Here is a 22707-nt window from a genome sequence, read left to right on the forward strand (position 1 = left end):
CCTAATAGCTACTACTTTCCCCAGTGCCTTCCATCCACACTGGCTTCCTTGCTGTTGGCCCATCAGGCCAAGGATATGCCTTTGTGTTTGCTGTTCCCTTTTCTTGGCTCTCTCTCTCCTCAGATATGGATGGCTCCCTCCCTTCCTCCAGGTCTCTGCCTTATGAGCCATATTTTTATGGTTTCTCTTTCCAGATATTTAAATACTTGTGAATATTTCCCTGTTCTTCTATGGTAGTACTACCCCTTATCTTTGCCACACAGATATTTGTTTACCCTACCACATCTGTTACAGAGTATGTTATGAAGGATAGTGGCTGGTTTTTAATTTCCTCAAAGGAGAGAAGATCAGGTGGTGGTTTGCACCCAGTATGGTCTACAAAACACAAGGCTGATCTCAAGGGATTATCTGTCTAAACCTTCAGGCAAGAGCATATTCGACGCAGGGCAGACAGCCCCAACTCTGTTCAATTTTTAAACAAAGACACAGCCTTTATGAAAATTTGTGGCAAGTCTGATGACTTGGTGTCAGCAAATTCTTTTTAAATTCTTATGCTGAAAGTTAAGCTTCTATCTCTTTTCAAAAGAGATATACAATCACTCTTTAGATTCAATTGAAGATCCCTTTATACCACTGGAAGTAATTATTCAATTTCTCCTTGTATTCCTCATCTTAGCTGAAATATCCCAAGTCCTTTCATTTTTTCCACATAGATTTTGCTTTTCCAATCTTCTAATCCTCTTTGTGATGGTCTTTTGACTCTTTTCCAAGTTTTTCATCTTCCTATTTGGGTAGTCCTAAATTGAAATATTAATAATGCGGTATCAAAAGAATCCTAGAGTCTACTTTTATTGTAACCCATTGTTATGTTTTTAATATATACTAATACATTGCCTTATAAATGAAAAAGTGTGTCAAATCTGTTTGTGTAATATAACTTCCAACCTCCTCCCAGAAAGAAATTAATGTTCCTGATACAATGCTTAATTAAATTATTCTAATAAACTTTAACGACATTAAGATATTCTGGGAGATTAGTTACCAACCCAAGCAGTTGATAAATTGTCAACCACGAGTTTAGTAGCCTTTAACCAAATATTATTTTTTTTTGATGTTGAATCTAACACTTTTCTAAACATTCTCTTTTCCTATATAATATCCCTACAAAGCGCAAATCTTTGAATCAGCCTACTAGAGAGCTTTTTTAAAAAAACACCAGTGATAAGTCATCAACCAAGAGTTTAGTAGCCTTTAACCAAATACTACTTTCTTTTGATGTTGAATCTAACACTTCTCTAACCATTCTCTTTTCCTATAAAATGTCCCTAGGAAGAGCAAATCTTTGAATTAGCCTACTAGAGAGCTTTTAAAAAACAAAACAAAACACCAGGGAATCTATTGTAATTCTTCGATACATGCTAACAACAAAATTATCTTTTTTTATATATATATGCAGGCATCAGTAAACTTACTCTATAGAGGGAAAGTGAAAGTGAAAGTCCTGTTGCTCAGCCCTGTCTGACTCTTTGCCACCCCCATGGACTGTAGCCTATCAGGCTCCTCTGTCCATGGAACTCTCCAGGTCAGAATACTGGAGTGGGTAGCCGTTCCCTTCTCCAGGAGATCTTCCCAACCCAGGGATTGAACCCAGGTCTCCCACATTGCAGGCAGATTCTTTACCATCTGAGCTACCAGGGAAGCTTTACAGATAGAGAGATAGCAAATATTTAGGCCTTATAGATCACATCTGGTCTATGTTATATATTATTTAAAATTTCTTTAAACAACCCTCCAAAAATGTAAAAACCAATCTCAGCAAGCAGGCCATACAAAAACAGGTTGTAGACTCAAGCTACACAGCCCATAGTTTGCTGATTTTTGTTGTCACGGTTCTTGGAGGTCCCATGGAGATTTACTCATCGCAAGCTAGCAGCCACTGGATCAAGGAACTTCATGGCATGTACCCTTGCTTCTCTTCCTGAGCCTGGAGTATTTTTTTGCTGATCTACGGCAATTTTATCTCTTGAATGTCAAAGTCTGGTGGCCACCTGAAAGGGCTCTTGTTCCACTGGGTTTACGATGATTGACTATCTGAATTGAGAGCTTGGAGAGCAGTCTGGACCATAAGAATTGGTTAAACTTGGGGTTGGAGTTAAAGAACTCCTCCCCAAGATGAGATCAGAGAGGTATTTTGATATTTGAGTGACGTAAAGGACTCCCAAGAGGGGGAGTCAAGTGTAGAATCCAAAGTTTCCATGCCATATTTTAAATTTGAGAATTTCAATGACCAGTGTTTTGAATTTGACACATTCCATGGCCAAATCTCTGTTATAATACTAAGAAAAACAAAAGCCCTTCAAAAGGAAGCTTAGGAAGAACAACTATGCATTTTTAGGGGAAAAAAGGTATCTAAAACTTGGAAGTGAGGCAAAAAGAGGGCAGATATCCTTTTATTATTATACTGCAGAAGTGTTTAACTGGCCTACCCAAGAATAATTTAGGGAAATATATTTTGTTTGACTTGCTAATTACTACTGATTACATCCCAGAATTGTAGATTTTTGTTCGGTAGAAAAGAAAACCCAAAACATATGTTTTTTTATTGCCCCGAAGGACGTAACATAGTTTTGTATCTAACCTAGTAATGTTATTCTAACATTCCTTTTTCAAACAGTTCCTGGAATGCTCTTTAAACTAAATGTTTTGCCATCTTACCAGCTCTCTCAATAAGGAGTTGAATAAATCTTTGACAGGTTCATTCTATATTCATCGAGTCATGTTTAACTTTTAAAGAATTATCCCTTGACAACGTTCACAGAAGTCTTATCTTGTGTTTTCTTACAGTGGGTTTGTTTGTGTATATGTTTGCACTTGTATTCACATTTGTCTAACAGTTAAAAAACTGTATGCAGGAATTGGTTCAGAGGTTGTTTTGTATATTTGTCTGTTTCTATAGTTATTTACAGTGCTTTGTTTTTGTTTGTTTGTTTGTTTATTTTGTGGTCAGTGAATTCTTTGGCCACTTACTACAACTATACTTTTTCCCTTGCTTTGAATATCTCTAAGAATGAAGGTTAAGTGGTCAGAGTTTGTCTTTTTTTCCCCTAGAAAAATACCTCTTTAAATAGATTTATGTTGAAATAAAGGGAGAAGGGGAAATCTGCTTGGGTGATTTCATAAGGCTGTGTAGTAAAGAATAAAGGGAAATTTCTGTCAAGAATTGGTCTGACAGTGGATTAAAAGAATAATTCAAATAGATAAAAAAGATAGAATCTACAATTTAAAAAGACAGCCCCTCTCTCACCCTCCTGGGCAAAAGAGTAGTGCCTGAAAGAACGTTAGCCAAGGAAAGGTGTTTTACTTTTAAAAGTGCCTTTCCCTCTTTCCAGAGGGAAATTAACAGGACTGTAAAGACTAAAATGAATTCACATATCCCAAGCAGGAGGTAATAAACATATATACCTAGAATAAGGAAACACAAAAAATATTCACCACTGTCTTACAACAAAAAGAGGAAAAATGCACAAAAGGGAAGTTTGCAGGTAATGGGTGGAATTGTCAGTAAGGATGAGGAACTAAAACCTATGCAAATAGCTTTCTGGTCACCCTTCAATAGCTCTTTCTATATTTCTCAATCAGAATGTTTAATTCAAAGAGATTTGGCAAAGCTTTATAGTACTCTGCACTGAATTACATAAAATTCAAAGTTCAATTGATATTCCTGATAATGAGTACTCAGAACAAATTTAACTATTTTCTTAAATTTCACTAAAAGGCAGTTAAAAGTCTTAGCCCTGATTTTATTCTAGATTGGGAGATCATGAAAAAATTATACCTCATTTATACCATAGTGGTAAACACAGAGACACCAGATAACCCAGCAATTCCACCTCTACACAGATCTACCTAACAGAAATCAAAACATATGTCCACACAAATGCTTATATGAGTGTTCACAGGAGCCTTACTCCTCACAGCCTCAAAGTGGAAGCAACCTGAATAAATGCCCATTAATTGAAGAATGTAAAGAGAAGATATGGTATACCCCTATAATGGAATATTATTTGGTAATTAAAAGGAATGCTGTACTGATACACGCTACAACTCAGATGAATCTTAAATATATGCTAAGTGAAAGAAGCCAGTCACAAAAGATTACATATAACATGATATCATTTACTGAAATTTCTACAACAAGCAAATCTATAGAGACTGAGGACAGACAGCTGCCTAGAGCTTCAGAGAAGAAATGGAGGCATGTTGGGGAGTGATAGTTTATGGTACAGATTTTTTTGGGGAGGTGATGAAAATGTTCTAAGACTATGGTAATGGTTGTACAATTCTGTAATTATTCTAAAAACCACTGAATTATATACTTAAAAAAATAAGTGTTATAGAAGGTGGGTTATATCTCAATAAAGCTGTTAAAATGTATTTTAGTTCCTGCATGACTGACCTGTACTCTGATAGGATGCCTGTTTAATTGGAAGTTACTAACTTCTTTGTATTTGTCTCATGAAACTGAAACTGAAATTGTTAGTCACTCAGTCATGTCTAACTCTTTGCGACCCCATGGACTGTAGTCCACAAAACTCCTCTGCCCATGGCATTCTCTAGGCAAGAATACTGGAGTAGGTTGCCATTCCTTTCTCCAGGAGATCTATCTTCCCAACCTAGGGATCGAATCTGGGTTTCTCACATTGCAGGCAGATTCTTTACCGTCTGAGCCACCAGGGAAGCCATGGTCAGATCATTTCTGTTTTTGTTGCTGAGAATTATGTTTTATTTGGCATATAAAACTGAGAACACAGCATCTCAGATAGTTCTGAGCTCAGACAGCTCCCCAGATCATTATTTACACTAAAAATTTATGTCTTTGTTCATATGTTCAACTACATTGAATTATAACTAGTGCCAGTTTATTTAATGGTTGTTGCACTCCTACAGTAACGTGAAACCATGAAATGTCATATTTCTCTGATACATTCTAATATGAACTGTGATTACATCATTTTTAAATGGAAGTATAAACTGTAATTAAAGACAATTAATATGAAGACTTAGGACTAATAACTAATTAATGAACAACCTTTGGCAAATAATATCATATGATAGTTTTAACCTATGTATAATATCTATACATAAATATAATTTGTTCTTTATAACATTTAAATAATAATAATATGATTATAACATGCTTTATAAAATTTCTTTTATCTTAAGAACTGAGGTGTAACACTTTAAATACTGTTGTCCACCATTGTTTAGCTTATGTGATTTACATGATAAATAATACACGGAAATAAAATTAGCTGTTTTTAATTAGCTTAATAGAATAGGTAACTGGTAACTAAGAAAAAACTTTTCCCAATATGAAGATGTAAAATTATTTACTTACCATATATTCTACCTAATTGACAAAAGATATTTTTTCCTTCACTCAAACCAAATGTGTTCTTTCAGAAGGGGCAATTAGTTTTCCTGCTTTGGGGCTGCTTTTTGAAATTTCAAAATCATAAATAACTAAAAGCAAACAAGCAGAACAATAAGAGACTCCTGGACTCTAAAGAAATTAAAATTCTGAGATTTCTTAAACACTTTCTTAGTTGTAGTTAATAAGCCAGCGACCCATATGGCCTTCTCTTATTACTGGGCATCTGTATTCTTATCTGAAAACATTTAAAAATGTTGGTTTAAGATTGTTTCTAATTTGGAGCAATAAAAAAGGAGCATTTTTTTTTAACATTCAAAACACGTTTGAGACACATTAGACAGCCTCTAGGTAACACCAAAGGTGTGCTCCCTCTCCTATAATCCAGGATGGGGTACTCACAAGTAAAAGAGATGCTGGAAATAATTAGTTTTAATTGATTTGCTCCTTAAATTCCTTAATTAGGGCAACAGTAGGCTGTTCTGTTTATTGCAGTGACATTATGGGGAGAGCTGTTAAGTAAAAAAGTTAAACAAAATGTTATTAATGTGATTATGTTATTAGACACCCTTTCAGGATAAGTAAAATCATCTTCAAGTTCAGGTACAAGGGCTGACTGAAACAGTCACTGACAACAGATTTATTTCAAAGATTTTGTTTCTAAATTTTAAATACCCACATGTTAATTAGAGATGAGTGTGGCATTTATCTTTAGTTGTTGCTTTGTAGATTCCTTGGGATATGGAATCCTAATTTCAAACACAAAGTCTGTAAGTAGACATATTTTACTTCTTCCTTTCCAATCTTTATGTCTTCAATTTTTTTCGTCCTTATTGTACTGGCTGCTAAGTCGCTTCAGTCGTGTCCGACTCTGTGCGACCCCATAGACGGCAGCCCACCAGGCTCTCCCATCCCTGGGATTCTCCAGGCAAGAACACTGGAGTGGGTTGCCATTTCCTTCTCCAATGCATGTAAGTGAAAAGTGAAAGTGAAGTCGCTCGGTCGTGTCCAACTCTTAGTGACCCCATGGACTGCGGCCCACCAGGGTATTCCGTCCATGGGATCCTCCAGGCAAGAGTACCGGAGTGGGGTGCCATTGCCTTCTCCTACAAAATATGGTATAATGCTAAAGGGGGAGAAGACTTATCTTTGGAAACCAGCTAAAGAGCTAATCAGTTAACTTAGGCAAGAATCCAATGACCTTGAACCCACATTTTTTATCTAGCCTAACAATAATATCTAACCATCCACTATGCTTATAAAATGTCCCTAGTCGGGATGAATTTTTAAACTACTTCTGACCTACCAGAAGTCTTTTACATGTAAAACTAAAATAAAACTGTAACACAGACTCAAAAATGATTTGTCCGAAAAGTGTTTTCTAACAGTTTCTTCAGTCTACTAGTTATCCATCACCATCTCCATAGGATTAACTTTACTTTTGCCCTAATGGCATGTAGTTAGTCTTTTTCCATCTTGCATTTCATTCATTTATTCATTCAACAAATATTTACCGATCCTTTGTGAACATATTAGGTACTACTGTAAATACTGGTGATATAGAAATGAACACAACAAAACAAACAAAAGTCTAGTATATTTTATGTTTGTTTTATTTATTTTTCTTCAAGGTACAATCCTATACTTTCCTTAAGTGAATTTCAGTGCTCAGTTTTGATTATTTCCTTCATTTTTATTTTGCCAAGCTCATTTCCAACTCTTGCTTCAATACTACATTATGCACCATGGGGCCACATACAGAAATATAAGATACACGTTATACCATCAGCTCCTTAGATAAAGTGCTTAAACACTCAACAAAGATCCAAGCCCTAGACATACCCCTACTTCTAGCTCCTCAACTTTTACCATTTTCTGGTTACAGGGATCTACATAGCTGTGCATTAACTAGAAAGGTATTTTTGTGTGCTATATATAGTATTTCCTAACTTTGCTGATGGGAAATTATCCTGGACCTTGCTAATTTCAGGGCACATAATAGAAATTAGCTTGAAGCTGTTTTCCTAATGAAGCTATTCTCATAGTTATTTTTAAAAATCAAGGTGTTATTAGCTAAGTGACCCCCAAAGTATTTTTCCAGAAGCTAGATTTATAGGTTATATCATTCCTATTTAAAAAAAGATATTTGAATCTGTTTCTAATTTTAATATATTCCTAAGGTATTCGAGAAAGAGTAGTTAGTAATTTGTATTGATTACTGGACCCATGAGTTTTCATCTATTTAGCTTATGTAGTGACTTTTATTTAGGACTTGTTTTGATGTTCTGAATTCATGTTTTATATAATACTCTAAATTTCCAGTGACATATAGAAATATTTCTGTGTACATATGTCACGACCCCATTAAGAAGAATAACTTCTAATTACACTCTTAAATTTCATTTCTAGAATTTAAAATAACAGAAAGGGATATACTGTAAGATGGCAGGTTAGAAACTTTAGTGCAAAATGTATCATAAGTGTTTATTCCACAACTGTTTCTTGAGCAGCTCTGTTCCAGTCACTGTGCAGGTGCTGTGGATACAGAAGTGAACAAGACCGATATGGCCAAATGGCCTCTGCCCTCACGGGACTTTCAGTGCAGCTCTAAAAATCAAACAAAGAGAAAAGATGTGGAAAACAAAGATATTTCTGAAGCCTTGAGGGGAAAGGAGAGGGGGAAAGAACAATACAGTTAAAAGCTGAAAGAAGATGTGTTGCGGTGGAGGAAGGAGCACGCAAAGGCTGTGTGTGTGTGCGCTCAGTGGTGTCCAACTCTTTGCAACCCCATGGACTACAGCCCACCAGCATCCTCTGTCCACGGAATTCTCCAGGCAAGAATACTGGAGTGGGTTGCTATTTCCTTCTCCAGGGGATCTTCTTGACCCAGGGATCAAACCCTCAGCTCTTGTGTCTCCTGCACTGGCAGGTGGATTCTTTACCACTAGTGCCATCTGGGAAGCCCACAGGCTCCAAATGCCAAAAGAAGCCAATATATAAAGAAGCCAAGCTCCTCTAACCCTAAAAGCTCTGAGATTCCATGTCAGAAGCCCAGGCTTATGCTCCCTATGGAACCAGAGGATGGAAACAAACACGAAAAAGCTAAGAGTGACTTCAGAAGTCCCATCCCCACCACCAAATATCTACTTGTTGTGAGTTAAGATTTCTTTGATAGGGAACACAGTGTTTCATAATAATAAACAATTGCCATAAAATGCAAATGCTCTAATAAAGACAAACTAATTTATACTCATTAAAACTGAACAATCACAAGAATGAATGGTTAGTATCAGAGCCTTCCCAGCATAACAGAAGTAAGTAAATAAAAGATGTTGCACATTTAAAGTTTGAGGAGGGTTTCCCATCCCTAAAACAAAAGAATGCAGGTAGAGGCCGGTCTGGAAGATAACTTAATGAATGTAATAATGCTGCCAAGATGAAACTGGTACAACTGGAAGATATATTTTTACAAATACATTTCAGCTTAAGAGCCAATGAAATATGATTTCTTATAAAGGAAAAATGTGTATGTGTACACTGTTCTTCATGTCTTTTAGTTCCACATGGCTCATTTGTGATTTTCAAACATAATCTAGAATCATGTTCCTCCATTTGTTCTTAACAGGGGGGGCAATCTTGTCCCTGTCAAACACTTGGACTGCTGTGTGCTATGCTTAGTTGCTCAGTTGTGTACTACTCTTTGTGACCTCATGGAGTGTAGCCTGCCAGGCTTCTGTGTCTGCAGGGATTCTCTAGGCAAGAATACAGGAGTGGGTTACTGGGTCTGCAGGGCAGAGGAAAAGAATCTTCAGGGTGTAGCCTGCCAACAGGCCACAGCACCTAAGTGGGTAGACAGGGTATCTGTGGCATTACAATTAGATACATTACAATGTATTTAAAAATATGTATCCCTGGAAGGAAGGTGGGCATGAACTAAAGGTTGAGAAATGCTTCCCTAAGAGCTTCATTACTCTCTCTTGTGCTTCTAGCCTTTGGGCAGTGTTTGAGTTCAGCCAAAATAACTTTCCTCCTTGCTCTTCCTTCCCACCCATCTCCAGTAAGGACAGAGCGTTCATTCTTTTGAGGTCTTTAAAGAATCTATAGTTCTCCTGAATGCCTTTGACCTCAAATACCCAGTCATCTGGAACACTTTCAGTTGTTTCCCTAAGCTTTACAACAGTTTTCTTAAAACCGGTTCTTGAATTCTGCCTTTTTCTCTTTTCTTAACTGTATTCGTTTTCTGAATATTACCATGTCTCTATTGACTGCCATTCACAGACTATAGAATCATATTCTAAAAGGACAGTCGATCCAACACCAGAAAAGGATTTTAAATTCACTCCCTGAACTTGTGACAGTGCGTTACACTTTTAAGTAGGTAGCCCAGGCTATTTTTTTGTTTCACGCCTGATATTGGAAAAGAGTTCAGGTATTCTTTACCTTTTAATATGTTTATGAGATTTTCACTATATATGCTGAACTATCTACTTTACATAAAGTTCTGAGATTACCCTCTTGCCCTTCTGTGACTGTGCTGACAGCCAATTGGAGTACGTTATTGTTCTAGGTATTCGAGGCCACACTAGTTTCCACTCTTGCCCATCTTGACCTCACAGTCTCTTTTCTATTTCTACAGTCCAGGAATGACCCATATCTAAACAGGCCTATTATTAATAATAAATAATAGTATTTGTTATTATTATCATAGGGTGTGATAGTGTGTGATATATATATATATATAATGGCACCCCACTCCAGTACTCTTGCCTGGAAAATTCCATGGATGGAGGAGCCTGGAAGGCTGCAGTCCATGGGGTCACTGAGGGTCAGACATGACTGAGTGACTTAACTTTTACTTTTCACTTCCATGCATTGGAGAAGGAAATGGCAACCCACTCCAGTGTTATTGCCTGGAGAATCCCAGGGACGGGGGAGCCTGGTGGGCTGCGGTCTATGGGGTCGCACAGAGTCGGACACGACTGAAATGACTTAGCAGCAGCATATATATACATATATATATATATATATGTATGTGTATATATATATACACATACACACACAGACATATATAGAGAGAATATAGCATAGTATAGTAATATTATAGTGTTTCATTTCTTTTACCAGTTCCTTTAAAATTTTTCCACCTCTGATATTTGTGGTGAGACTATATGGGTCTTTTCCCCATGCTAATTCTCTCATTATTCTCTCATAATTCTAACAGAAGCATAAGATATTAAGAAGAGGTGGCAAGAATACACAGAAGAACTGTACAAAAAAGATTTTCACGACCCAGATAATCACGATTGTGTGCTCACTCACCTAGAACCAGACATCCTGGAATGTGAAGTCAAGTGGGCCTTAGGAAGCATCACTACCAACAAAGCTAGTGGAGGTGATGGAATTCCAGTTGAGCTATTTCAAATCCTAAAAGATGATGCTGTGAAAGTGTTGCACTCAATATGCCAGCAAATTTGGAAAACTCAGCAATGGCCACAGGACTGGAAAAGGTCAGTTTTCATTCCAATCCCAAAGAAAGGCAATGCCAAAGAATGCTCAAACTACCGCACAATTGCACTCATCCCACATGCTAGTAACTGCTACTGCTGCTAAGTTGCTGCAGTTGTGTCCAACTCTGTGTGACCCCCTAGATGGCAGCCCACCAGGCTTCCCTGTCCCTGGGATTCTCCAGGCAAGAACACTGGAGTGGGTTGCCATTGCCTTCTCCAATGCATGAAAGTGAAAAGTGAAAGTGAAGTCGCTCAGTCATGTCTGACTCAGCAACCCCATGGACTGCAGCTTACCAGGCTCCTTCATCCATGGGATTTTCCAGGCAAGAGTACTGGAGTGGGGTGCCATTGCCTTCTCCACATGCTAGTAAAGTTATGCTTAAAATTCTCCAAGCCAGGCTTCAGCAATATGTGAACCATGAACTTCCAGATGTTCAAGCTGGTTTTAGAAAAGGCAGAGGAACCAAAGATCAAATTGCCAACATCCACTGGATCATGGAAAAAGCAAGAGAGTTCCAGAAAAACATATATTTCTGCTTTGTTGACTATGCCAAAACCTTTGACTGTGTGGATCACAATAAACTGTGGAAAATTCTGAAAGAGATAGGAATACCAGACCACCTGACCTGCCTCTTGAGAAATTTGTATGCAGGTCAGGAAGCAAGTTAGAACTGGACATGGAACAACAGACTGGTTCCAAACAGGAAAAGGAGTACGTCACGGCTGTATATTGTCACCCTGCTTATTTAACTTATATGCAGAGTACATCATGAGAAACGCTGGGCTGGAAGAAGCACAAGCTGAAATCAAGATTGCCGGGAGAAATATCAATAACCTCAGACATGCAGATGACACCACCTTTATGGCAGAAAGTGAAGAGGAACTAAAGAGCCTCTTGATGAAAGTGAAAGAGGAGAGTGAAAACTTTGGCTTAAAACTCAACATTCAGAAAACTAAGATCATGGCATCCAGTCTCATCACTTCATGGCAAATAGGTGGGGGAAACAGTGGAAACAGTGTCAGACTTTATTTTTGGGGGCTCCAAAATCACTGCAGATGGTGACTGCAGCCATGAAATTAAAAGACACTTACTCCTTGGAAGGAAAGTTATGACCAACCTAGACAACATATTAAAAAGCAGAGACATCACTTGGTCAACAAATGTCCATCTAGTCAAGGCTATGGTTTTCCCAGTAGTCATGTATGGATGTGAGAGCTGAACTATAAAGAAAGCTGAGCGCTGAAGAATTGATGCTTTTGAACTGCAGTGTTGGAGAAGACTCTCGAGAGTCCCTTGGACTGCAAGGAGATCCAACCAGTCCATCCCACAGGAGATCAGTCCTGGGTGTTCATTGGAAGGACTGATGTTGAAGCTGAAACTCCAATACTTTGGCCACCTGATGAGATGTTGTGACTCTTTTGCAAAGACCCTGATGCTGGGAAAGATTGAGGGCAGGAGGAGGAGGGGACGACAGAGGATGAGATAGTTGGATGGCATCACCGACTCACTGGACATGAGTTTGGGTAAATTCAGGGAGTAGGTGATGGACAGGGAGGCCTGGTGTGCTGTGGTTCATGGGGTCGCAAAGAGTTGGACATGACTGAGCAACTGGTCTGTTCTCTCATGAAAGTCAATTTGATTGTATCTTCCATACTGTGCCATGATTAGTCCTATTTTCAACCAAATGGTTTGAAATCCTCCTTGCTTATTATCTTAACCTTCTCTCTAAGGCAGGTACAGGTATACCTGTTTTTTGAAAGTTCCCTTTACATCACTTCAGTTTTATGAAAGACCTATAGTGGTGCCTGTTTTGACTAACTGAAAGAAATCCAAAAAGGATTTTTGCACTTATGGAAAAGAGAAGTAAAAAGCAAAAATAGTGTTCAGCATTGGTTTTGCAGTAAGCAGAAATACAGAGGCAGGGAACACCCAGGGCAGCAGCGACAGTGGCACCGCCAAGCTCCTCCCCCAGGAACTACACTCAGCATCTCCACATCAAGCCCCATAACTTTGAACAGTATCTGTGAGCATCTGCGCTTTATCTCCATGTATTCTGTGCATCGGTTAGTAAGATGTGTCCTAGGATAACTGTTCCTTCCCTTTATGCTATTTCAGCTTACATAAATTTTCAGAGGAACTCTGCTTGCAGATAATGGGGGAAACCTGCATTTCTTTACCGTAGGTAAATTATAATCCTAGTTAAAGAAATCCATCGGGGTCATTACCCCATCTAAAATGCCAAACTACTCAAATACTGTTGATGTACTCAATATATTTACAACCTAATGAGGTTACAATCCCACCACAGAAGCAATTGATCAATAAAACATAGCTATCTTACCTGGTACCTAATGGCCAAGGCTTTGAAGAACTGTGGCCTTCCAGTAAATGTAATGCCAGTTAAAGGAGTGAAGGAGGCTGGGATGAACAAGTCTCAGAATAAAGCGGAAGGTGCCACTACTCATGTAACAGAGACAAATAACTTGGGTGTGTTTCCTAATTATTGTGAGGATCTCTCTCTGAATATCTGACTCATCTTTCATTCAGGAAATTGAAACCATGAGTGCCGAAGAACTGATGCTTTTGAACTGTGGTGTTAGAGAAGACTCTTGAGAGTCCCTTGGATGGCAAGGAGATCCAACTAGTCAATCCTAAAGGAGATCAGTCCTGGGTGTTCATTGGAAGGACTGATGCTGAAGCTGAAACTCCAGTACTTTGGCCACCTCATGTGAAGAGTTGACTCATTGGAAAAGACTCTGATGCTGGGAGGGATTGGGGGCAGGAGGAGAAGGGGATGACAGAGGATGAGATGGCTGGATGGGATCACCGACTCGATGGACAAGAATTGGGGTAAACTCAGGGAGTTGGTGATGGAAAGGGAGGCCTGATAGAAAGGCAGGCCTGGTGTGCTGCGATTCATGGGTCGCAAAGAGTCAGACACAACTGAGCGACTGAACTGAACTGATGTTTTATTTGAAGCAAAGCATATAAAGAAATAGAAAAATGTCCTTGTCTTAAAGAGTTTACAGTTTTTTGTAGGATGTTACCTAGACAAATAACCTTAAAAAATGTAAAAATCATTAGGGGGGGATATGTTATCTGAATTATAAATGAACTGACAAATGATTAAAAATGGAAGGTCCATGGCTTACATAGGAGTTGGACCTGGAAGTAGATGCAGAACATTAGCTGGTAGAGACTCAGTGAAGGGTGAGGTATGTGGTAGGGAGATACTAGGATTGCCATGGTGCTCTGAGTGATAAGCAAGGCTGAGATATCAGGAGAGGCAGAAAACAGGATAGTGCATTTGCCAAGATATACAAATTCCATCCCATTGAAAGATGGCTATTAATATTCTAAAAAATGTGCAGAGTAGGGCAAAGGAAAAACTACATAAGGTGAGTAAGTGTATATAAGTCAAGACTACAAAAACAAGGATGTGATTCAAAAGTTAAAGATGCTAAAAAGCAGATAAGGCCTTCATATAAAAGAGTGAATCAATGACAGTGCTGACTAAATGCTATATGCATGTAAAATATACAAATGTAAAATTAAGCAGAAATTTCAATCAGTGGTAGACTACAGTAATTCTTACCATTTATTAAGCACCTACTAGGTGACAGGACCACATTTTGTCCCATTGTGCTAAGTCGCTTCCGTTGTGTCTGACTCTGTGATCCTATGGACTGTAGCTCACCAGACTCTTCAGTCCATGGGATTCTCCAGGTAAGAATATAAGAGTGGGTGGCCATGCCCTCCTCCAGGGGATCTTCCTGACCCAGGGATCAAACTCACTTCTCTTATGTCTCCTGCATTGGCAGGCAGATTCTTTACCACTGGTGCCATCTGGGAAGCCCTTTGTCCCATTACTTCATGGCAAATAGAAGGGGAAAAAGTAGAAGCAATGACAGATTTTATTTTCTTGGGCTCCAAAATTACTGCAAATGGTGACTGCAGCCATGAAATTAAAGGACGCTTGCTCCTTGGAAGGAAAGCTATGACAAATGTAGACAGTGTATTAACAAGTTAAGACATCACTTTGCCAATAAAGGTCCATATACTCAAAGCTATGGTTTTTCCATTAGTAATGTACGGATGTGAGAGTTAAACCATAAAGAAGGCTGAGCATCAAAGAATTGATTCTTTCAAACTATGGTGCTGGAGAAGACTCTTGAGTCTCTTGGACAGCAAAGAGATCAAACCAGTCAATTCTAAAGGAAACCAACCCTGAATATTCATTGGAAAGACTGCTGCTTAAGCTGAAGATCCAATACTTTGGACACCTGCTGCAAAGAGCTGACTCATTGGAAAAGACCCTGATGCTGGGAGGGATTGAGGGCAGGAGAAGGGGGTGGCAGAGAATGAGATGGCTGGATGGCATTACTGACTCAATGGACATGAGTTTCCACAAACTCCAGGAGATAGTGAAGGACAGGGAAGCCTGGTGTACTGCGTCCATGGGATGGCAAAGAGTCGGACACAACATAGTGACTGAACACACAACACACAGGTTTCAGAAGCTGTCCTTTGTAAGCACTGTTACATTGAATGCACACAACGATCCAGCTAGGTAGGCTTCACTTATAAGCCCATTACACACCAAGAAACTGTGGCTCAGAGAAGCTCAATAATGTGAATTAGTTGGCACTTGTTCTATGCAGTAGAGCCAGAACCTGTACCAGCTTTTCCTATCTTGAGGCCATACCGTTTACCCCATACCAGTCTACAATGATTTATATTTTAAGAGACATTAAGTGAATTAATGATACCTGCATTAGGATACCTGTCACCTCGTAGGTTACAATATGCTTTCATGAGTGTTCTGGGCCTAGAGACATAGCCAGCACTCCAGGGATTAAGTATAAAGTATTTTGGAGTGTGCTGCAACTCATGAGGGCATCATTATCATGTGAATGAGAATAGCTGATGAGCCAGAGTGAAATGTTCATTAGGTTAAGCTCTAAATCATTTAATAGACAGCAGTGGCAAGAAGAGGGGTTTGGGAAACAGATGGCCCTGATTCCAAATGTGAATTCTGCTATATACCAGAAAACCCTGAACAGGTGACCTGACTTCCTTAATCCCCCATTTCCTCATACAGTCCTTATGGTAAGTTAACAATAAATTTATTTAGGAAAAAAAAAGGCAGCTTTGAATAACAAAAAAGTAAATCATTAAGACTAGAGGATTTGGATATATGTATTTGTGTAATAGATTCATTTTGCTGTACACCTGAAACTAAAACAATACTGTAAATCAATTATACCCCAATATAAATTTAAAAAAAAGAAAAGACAACTAGAGGCTTGGCTTCATTCAGGCATTAACTTAGCTGTACGGTCTTGGATAAGTCACACACTCTGAGCCTCTCTCTTCTGTAATGTGTGAATGGCCATCTGCCTTAAGGTTTTGTTGTCAGATTTTGAGATCATGCATGTCAGGCATCTAGTTCAGCCTGTGTTACAGTAATGCTTCATACTAGATTATTAACACCACACTTGGCAAAATAAGTGCGTATTTCCACTCTATTTCTTTTTTAAACTTGGGTTTTACTATGAAGTTATGGGTGACTACAACTTAAGTACAGACTATTAAGAATCATTAACAAATTGGTAAAAATTAGATACTTTTTACACTAAAAGCATTCCCTTCTCAAAACACATTTCCTTAAGTGCCTAGTTCATCTGAGAAATAGGAGATTAGTACCATTAACAAAGGCTTTGATCATTTTATTACTAAGAAAGTTGTTAAACATGCTTGCTATCTCTGATACTGCTGGTGGGTGAGTGGGCGTTATCTGTGGTCAAATCTGTTATGTGAACCATGAAAAGCATCCATCCTTGCAAAGCTGCTCCCCACCTCTGCCTCAAAAGCAAACAAACAACCTGACCTAAAGAGAGTATTTGATCACTCCAAAGTAAAGCCAGTCTGGGTCAGGTCCATGGTCTTCCCTATCTAAGCAAATCACAAGAAGGCAAATATCACAGATTGGAGCTGTAGACACTTAATCTGTTACCCATGTCCACAGGTTTATGAATCTGAGCAAATTTTGTAAAGTATGGCTTACCTTTGGGGTTTACACAAATCATTTAAAAATAGAATGTAAAGAAAAATAAAAACTATAAAGCTGATGGCTGAGGTGATGGTACCCTACTGTGCAAAGAGAGTTAAGACCAGTTGCCTTCATCTCTCATCTGGACGGCATTTTAATAACTTGTCCATGAAGAAGCCTCCAGTATGCCTTAGGAAACCACTATATACCTGTCCGGAAATGTGACCGTTGGTTAAGGCTACATTTTTTACACGACTGAGAGCTTGTAAGAAATGTGTGACTAAAATAAGCCTTGCCATTTCCTTTACCTGTTCCTCCCCCATAAATCTGCATGAAATAGTCATTCAGATCTCCCTCTGCCCAACGTTGCTGGCACTCACACACAGTTTGATGGGTGCTTATTTTTTACTTTAAGGTAGATAGGGACTTGAAAGTGCTTCCTAACCGGTTTGCTGGGAGCTTAAAATGCTTAAAAAGAATTCGAAAGTGAAGTTTAGCCTTAACTCTTTGAAATATCTGTCTGGGATGTGGGCTAGGTGTCCGTGGCACCCAAAGCTAGGTAAAGAGCAAGGTTTTGAAGGTACTAAAATCCGATGTATACCGTGGGTGGGGGAGGGAAGAACTGGCAGAGGGAGAGAAGAAAGGAATTAGCTTCTACAGAGCACATCCTAAGGTTCCTGAGTCGCTAACTCCATCCCTAGCCGTGTCGTCGCTGAGAACCAGCTGGAAAGGGAAAGACCAGCGAGCCTGGGTTTGTGTCGAAAGCATTGGTCTTGGTCTCAATCGCCGGCCTAGACACCTGGTTTCTGGGGCCCGCGAGATCCAGCGAAACCCTCTCTCCCCTCGGGTCCTGCTGGGGAGCAGGCATCGCGCTCTCGTTCCCTTCGGAGACCTAATTCCTCTCTCTCCCCAAAGTGCTAACTTCAGGGGCTCGGGGGTGGTGAGGAAGAGCAGACCAGTAGGTAAAGACCCTGAGGTCTCAGGGAGGTTTAAGGTTGAAAAGAACGACGATCTCCCCTTGCGTGGCCCCGTTTTCTCCTGGTCCCCCAGCCCCATCCCCCCAAGTCCGCAGAACCTGCCGCGCTGCGCTTGGCGCCAGGCTGGGGTCTCTCACCCGACGCTGGGCTGGCGCGGAATGGGTGGGGTAAGGATTGGCGGGTCCCCGAGCTCCGGCAGCGGATGGCTCCAGGGACCACACGCCGGGCAGGAGCCCACAGTCCGCCCGCCCGAGAGCGGGGGGAAGGCAGGGACGCGAACGAGGCGGGGCGAGTCGTGGCTCCAGCACACCTAGAGGACCGAGCCGGCGGTCCTCGGCGGGCAGTCCCTCTCCATCGCATCCCATCCCATCCCTCGGCGGTCCCCGCCCTTACCTCTGGGCGCGAGGGTGCCGGCTGCGAACGGTGCTGGGGAGCGGCGAGCCGTCTCCCGGCTGGGCTCAGCGGCGGCCAGCGGCAGCGGGGTCGCCCGCCGGGCGGCTGCTCATGGCTCGTCGCGCCCCGAAGCACTGCGGCCGCGGCCACGGCGGCGCCTTCCTCCTAGTCCTCTTCGCGGGCTCCGAGCCGGGACGCAGCTAACGCCCCAGCCCCGCAGCCCTCCTCCCCTCCGCCTCCCCGGCCGCGGACGGAGCCGCCTCCAGCGCCGCCCCGCGAGCAGCAGGGCCAGCGGCAGCCAGCGCCGCCCAGCGCCCGGCCCCGGGGTCGCCGCGCCGCCCGCCGGTCGGCTCCGCGGTGCCAGCCCGCTGTGACGCAGGCCGCCGGGCCCGGGAACTTCCTCCCCGCGGAGACCACCCCGCGCCCGGGCCGGCCGCCGAGGACTTCCTTCAGGGCGCCCACGAAGATCTCCCGCCGCTTGCCGGTGGAGCCACTCCGGCCTCTGGAACGCCCACCTGGCGGCCAGTGCCTGAGGAATGGACCGGGGCCACTACCTTCCCCATCCCTAACCCGAGGCTTCCCTGCGCTGGGCGGCCGCGCTACAGTCGCGGCTCCACCCCGGGGTAAGTTGGAGGGGAGCCGCAATCACTAAAAATAGCCCTTCTGGGCACTCCTCGGAAGGACTTGGGAGGATGGAGATAATCCTTCCTCATCCTGCTCCCCTCACAGATGAGCAGAAGGGTGGGAGGGGGTGGTGGGACACACACAGAGAGACAGAGAACAAAGGCAAAAACCAGCTTTCCTAGACCAAAAAGCCCAGGAGCCGTTCCCTTGACACCTGAGCTTGCTGTCCGCTAGCAACCTCCTTGTTCCCGCATCCTGACAACCTGGCGCCAGGTTCTGGGGGACTGAAATCGAATGCTCCGCCTGCAATTTCCTACTGTGCATGGAGTTGATCTTTCTTGTCAAAACCACCTGTTGTTTAAAGAGTATGGGGGAAGGGGTTGCTTTCTCCCCCCGACCCCCGTCTTAAATCGACCTAAACCACGCTTTTCTTCTCCATCTTTCCCTACCCAATTTCAGGATGAAAAGCGAACTCTGCCTTATTGAAAGCTGAGTCACCTGTATAGAAAATCTCCCCAGTGGAAAAATGTACAGACAAGATTACTAAGTATTTATAAGATCTTCTGGAACGCCTTACCAGTATGAGTTTTTCTAAGAGCACCAACAATTAAACTATTGCTTTGTCTTGGCATTCAGGAATAGAGGGATTTATGCCAACAGAGCAATTCATAGACAGCTAATATTTTTTTGGTAGTTGGTTTGTTCTTACACCCCAAAACTTAAGAAAGCAGGCCTCTCTACTTTTACCCTATTTTAATCTCCAAGTCAAAATTAAAATTTGTCAAAAAGTTGATTTCTTAGTCTTAACTGATTTTTCCTTGCTCCTCTGGCAAATTCCTACACTTTTTCCAATTCCAGTACTGTTGTTGGGTGTCTTTCACAGAAGAAAACCGTCAACCCTCTTAGTCTTTAGGAAATGACCCTAACACTAGCCTTAATTAACCCAGAGAACAACACTTAATTCTAAAGTGGGGCCTTCCTCCTAGATAGCAGGTGGGAAAATTCCTGGAAGTTTCCTAGAGAATAGACAAAGACTGACTAGCAATTTGCTAAAAAAAAATAAAAATAAAAATAAAATAAAAATTTGAGTATCTGGCAGGCCACCAGGTACTAGCTGAGTTAACTAGTTAACTTGGTTAAGTTAAATACCTTGCCTGGATTTAAACAGCGACATGAGCACTAAGGGCACAAATATCCTGCGGAGGGCTTTGTTCTCCAGAGGCTTTCTGCCTGCACCTCTATCCTCCTTGTGCCACTAGTACCCTAAACTCAAGCTTAGTCCTCCCTGAAACGCTGCCTCACTGCCCAGTGTCAAGGAATCACAATGCTGGACTTTGGACTGAGGTGAACCCGGAAGAAATCCCTGCTTTTCCTGTGTAAATGTAAGGAAATTACTGTTACTTCCCCCACCCCATCAACAATGTAAGTATAGTACTATAGAGTGCTGTGAGAATTAAATAACACACTTAAATCACCAAGAACAGGGCCAAACACTTTATAAGTACTTAGTAAATGGTAGCTGTGGTATTTACTACAATTCATTGCTCAGACAGTAAAGAATTCACCTGCAATGCAGGAGACATGGGTTCAATCCCTGGGTTGGGAAGTTTCCCTAGAGGAGGACATGGCAACCCACTCCAGTATTTTCGCCTGGAGAATCCCCATGGACAGAGGAGCCTGGTGGGCTACAATCCATGGGGTCACAAAGAGTGAGCGACTTGCACTATTGCTCAGAGAACAAAACGACCAGAAACAGCAATGAAGCTTGCAGATGGATTTGAGTCCCTGCAAGTTAAGTCCCTCCCTGCTCTACCCCATTAATTGCAATACCTTTGGCTACTCTGTGCCTGCTTTCTAGTAGGATCAGCTGGACAGTTCTGTGTATAGTCAGGTGATTCCCATGCACCCTGAGGTCTGAGAGGCGCTAGTCTGAAACTCATTATATTGTACTGCTTAGGTCTCCTTTTCTTATTTTACAGAACGTAAGCCTTAAGTCTATAGTCACCTCACTTCAGTCAACACACACACTTATCAAGCCCTCTGTAAAACACTAGGTCAATTAGCAATCAGCCAGCTTCTGTGATTGCTGAACCCTGAGGGTCTCAGAGAAGGATTAGGCTTATTCCCTGATTTCCAGGTGTTCACAGAGCATGGGAGAGGGAATCTGGCATGCACTTGACTCAGTATAAACCATTTTGAACTAAATGTGGTTGAAGTTCAGAGAAAAGAGCAGGCCCTGTGGGCCAGGGCTACCATTTTGATCTTTCATTAAATATTCAGTTCTTTAGGCCAAAGTTTAGCCTTCCAGATGGGCTTCCAGGGTGAGTTCCGTATAGTTACAAGTTAACCATATACTGGTTGATAATAGGGAACAGAAGTAGATCTTCCTGGGCAACTCATGACCATAGTACAAAATTTGGAATGATGTAGTGTGTGCATGCTAAGTTGCTTCAATTGTGTTTGACTCTTTGTGACCCCATAGACTGTAGCCCACCAGGTGCCTCTGTCCATGGGATTCTCCAGGTGAGAATACTGGAGTGGGTTACTATTTCCTACTCCAGGGTATCTTTCCAACCCTGGGATCAAACTCATGTCTCATGTCTCCTGCATTGGCAGATGGAGTCTTTACCTCTAGTGCCCCCTGGGAAGCCTGGAATGATGTAGATCTGGGCTCAAATCCTGAATCTGCCATTCACCAGCTATGTGATTGTGAGTTTCTTAATTTTTGAATCCCATTTCCCATATCTTTATTGGGAGAATAATACCTTCTTTTTAAGGTTCCAGTGAAGCTTAGAAAGAATATATGCAATTGCTGTGGTAGATTGTATGGAAATGGTGATTATATTACATTATCTTGTTATTAGCTACAATAAAAAGCAGCCTGAGCGATCTCATTCCTTGAAAGCATGTTTCAAAAGTCACCTTCTCTGTAGAGCTCTGCAGGCTCCGGGCAAGCATAATTCTCTCTTCCTTGTGCTCCCATATAACTTATTTTTGAATCTCTGTTTCAGCGTCACATGCCACCATTAACGTTTTGCTTCTCTACTGTTTCTTTATTCAATTCTACATCATTACTAGCAGAGAGCCTGGCAATAAATTTTGAAAGAACAAGTTTAAAAATATTTCCATTTCCTGTACTTGTTCTGACTTTCAGTAAAATTTGTATTAAACTGCAGTCTCTAAAACCTCAACCCTTTAGTTTATACTAAAATTATGTGTTATGTACATGTATCTGCTTAAACCTTGATTTTTCAATGCTGGGCTTATTCTTTAAGATCAACCTGCTATGCTTGTGTGTTTTGTATGGGATGTCAGTTGATCCTTCTCAGTAATAGTGAAAGTAAAATCTAAATTCTAAACCCAAACCACCAGCAGAACTTTACCCAGCATTCTCTGCCCACCCTTGCACATCTGCTCAGCAGACCTCTTGTGAGCTTTGTGGGAAGGATCCTGAACTAACAGGAAACTTGGTTGTTTTTAAGTTTCAGCTGTTAACATTGTTGCAACCATTAGCACTTTCTGAATTAATAGCTGGAAGACAAAACCCACCTTTAGCTACAGTTTTTAAATTCTTGACTGTATGCCAATAAAAATGCTCAGACAAGAGAAACCTTCCCTAGAAAATGTCCTGTGAGCAGGAAGTTGCCCAAGAGGTAATGTGGTCAAATGTGCTCTTGATCCTAAAATGGCAGTAGAATTGTGCCAGAGGTGAGGGTAGTGTT

The 22707-nt window shown here is 41.2% G+C and overlaps 1 protein-coding gene across 1 annotated transcript in view; it reads right to left on the reverse strand.

The window, feature by feature from the left end:
- LRRC8C (leucine rich repeat containing 8 VRAC subunit C) overlaps positions 1–18630 on the reverse strand; it is a 97766-nt gene extending 79136 nt beyond the window's left edge. The window contains exon 1 of the mRNA XM_061411296.1: positions 18362–18630. The gene's annotated coding sequence lies outside the window, so the exon portion shown is untranslated. The remainder of the gene's footprint in view (positions 1–18361) is intronic.
- Positions 18631–22707: the final 4077 nt, after the last annotated feature.

The sequence above is a fragment of the Bos javanicus genome, chromosome 3 (genome assembly GCF_032452875.1).
Source record: "Bos javanicus breed banteng chromosome 3, ARS-OSU_banteng_1.0, whole genome shotgun sequence".
NCBI classification, from domain to species: Eukaryota; Metazoa; Chordata; class Mammalia; order Artiodactyla; family Bovidae; genus Bos; species Bos javanicus.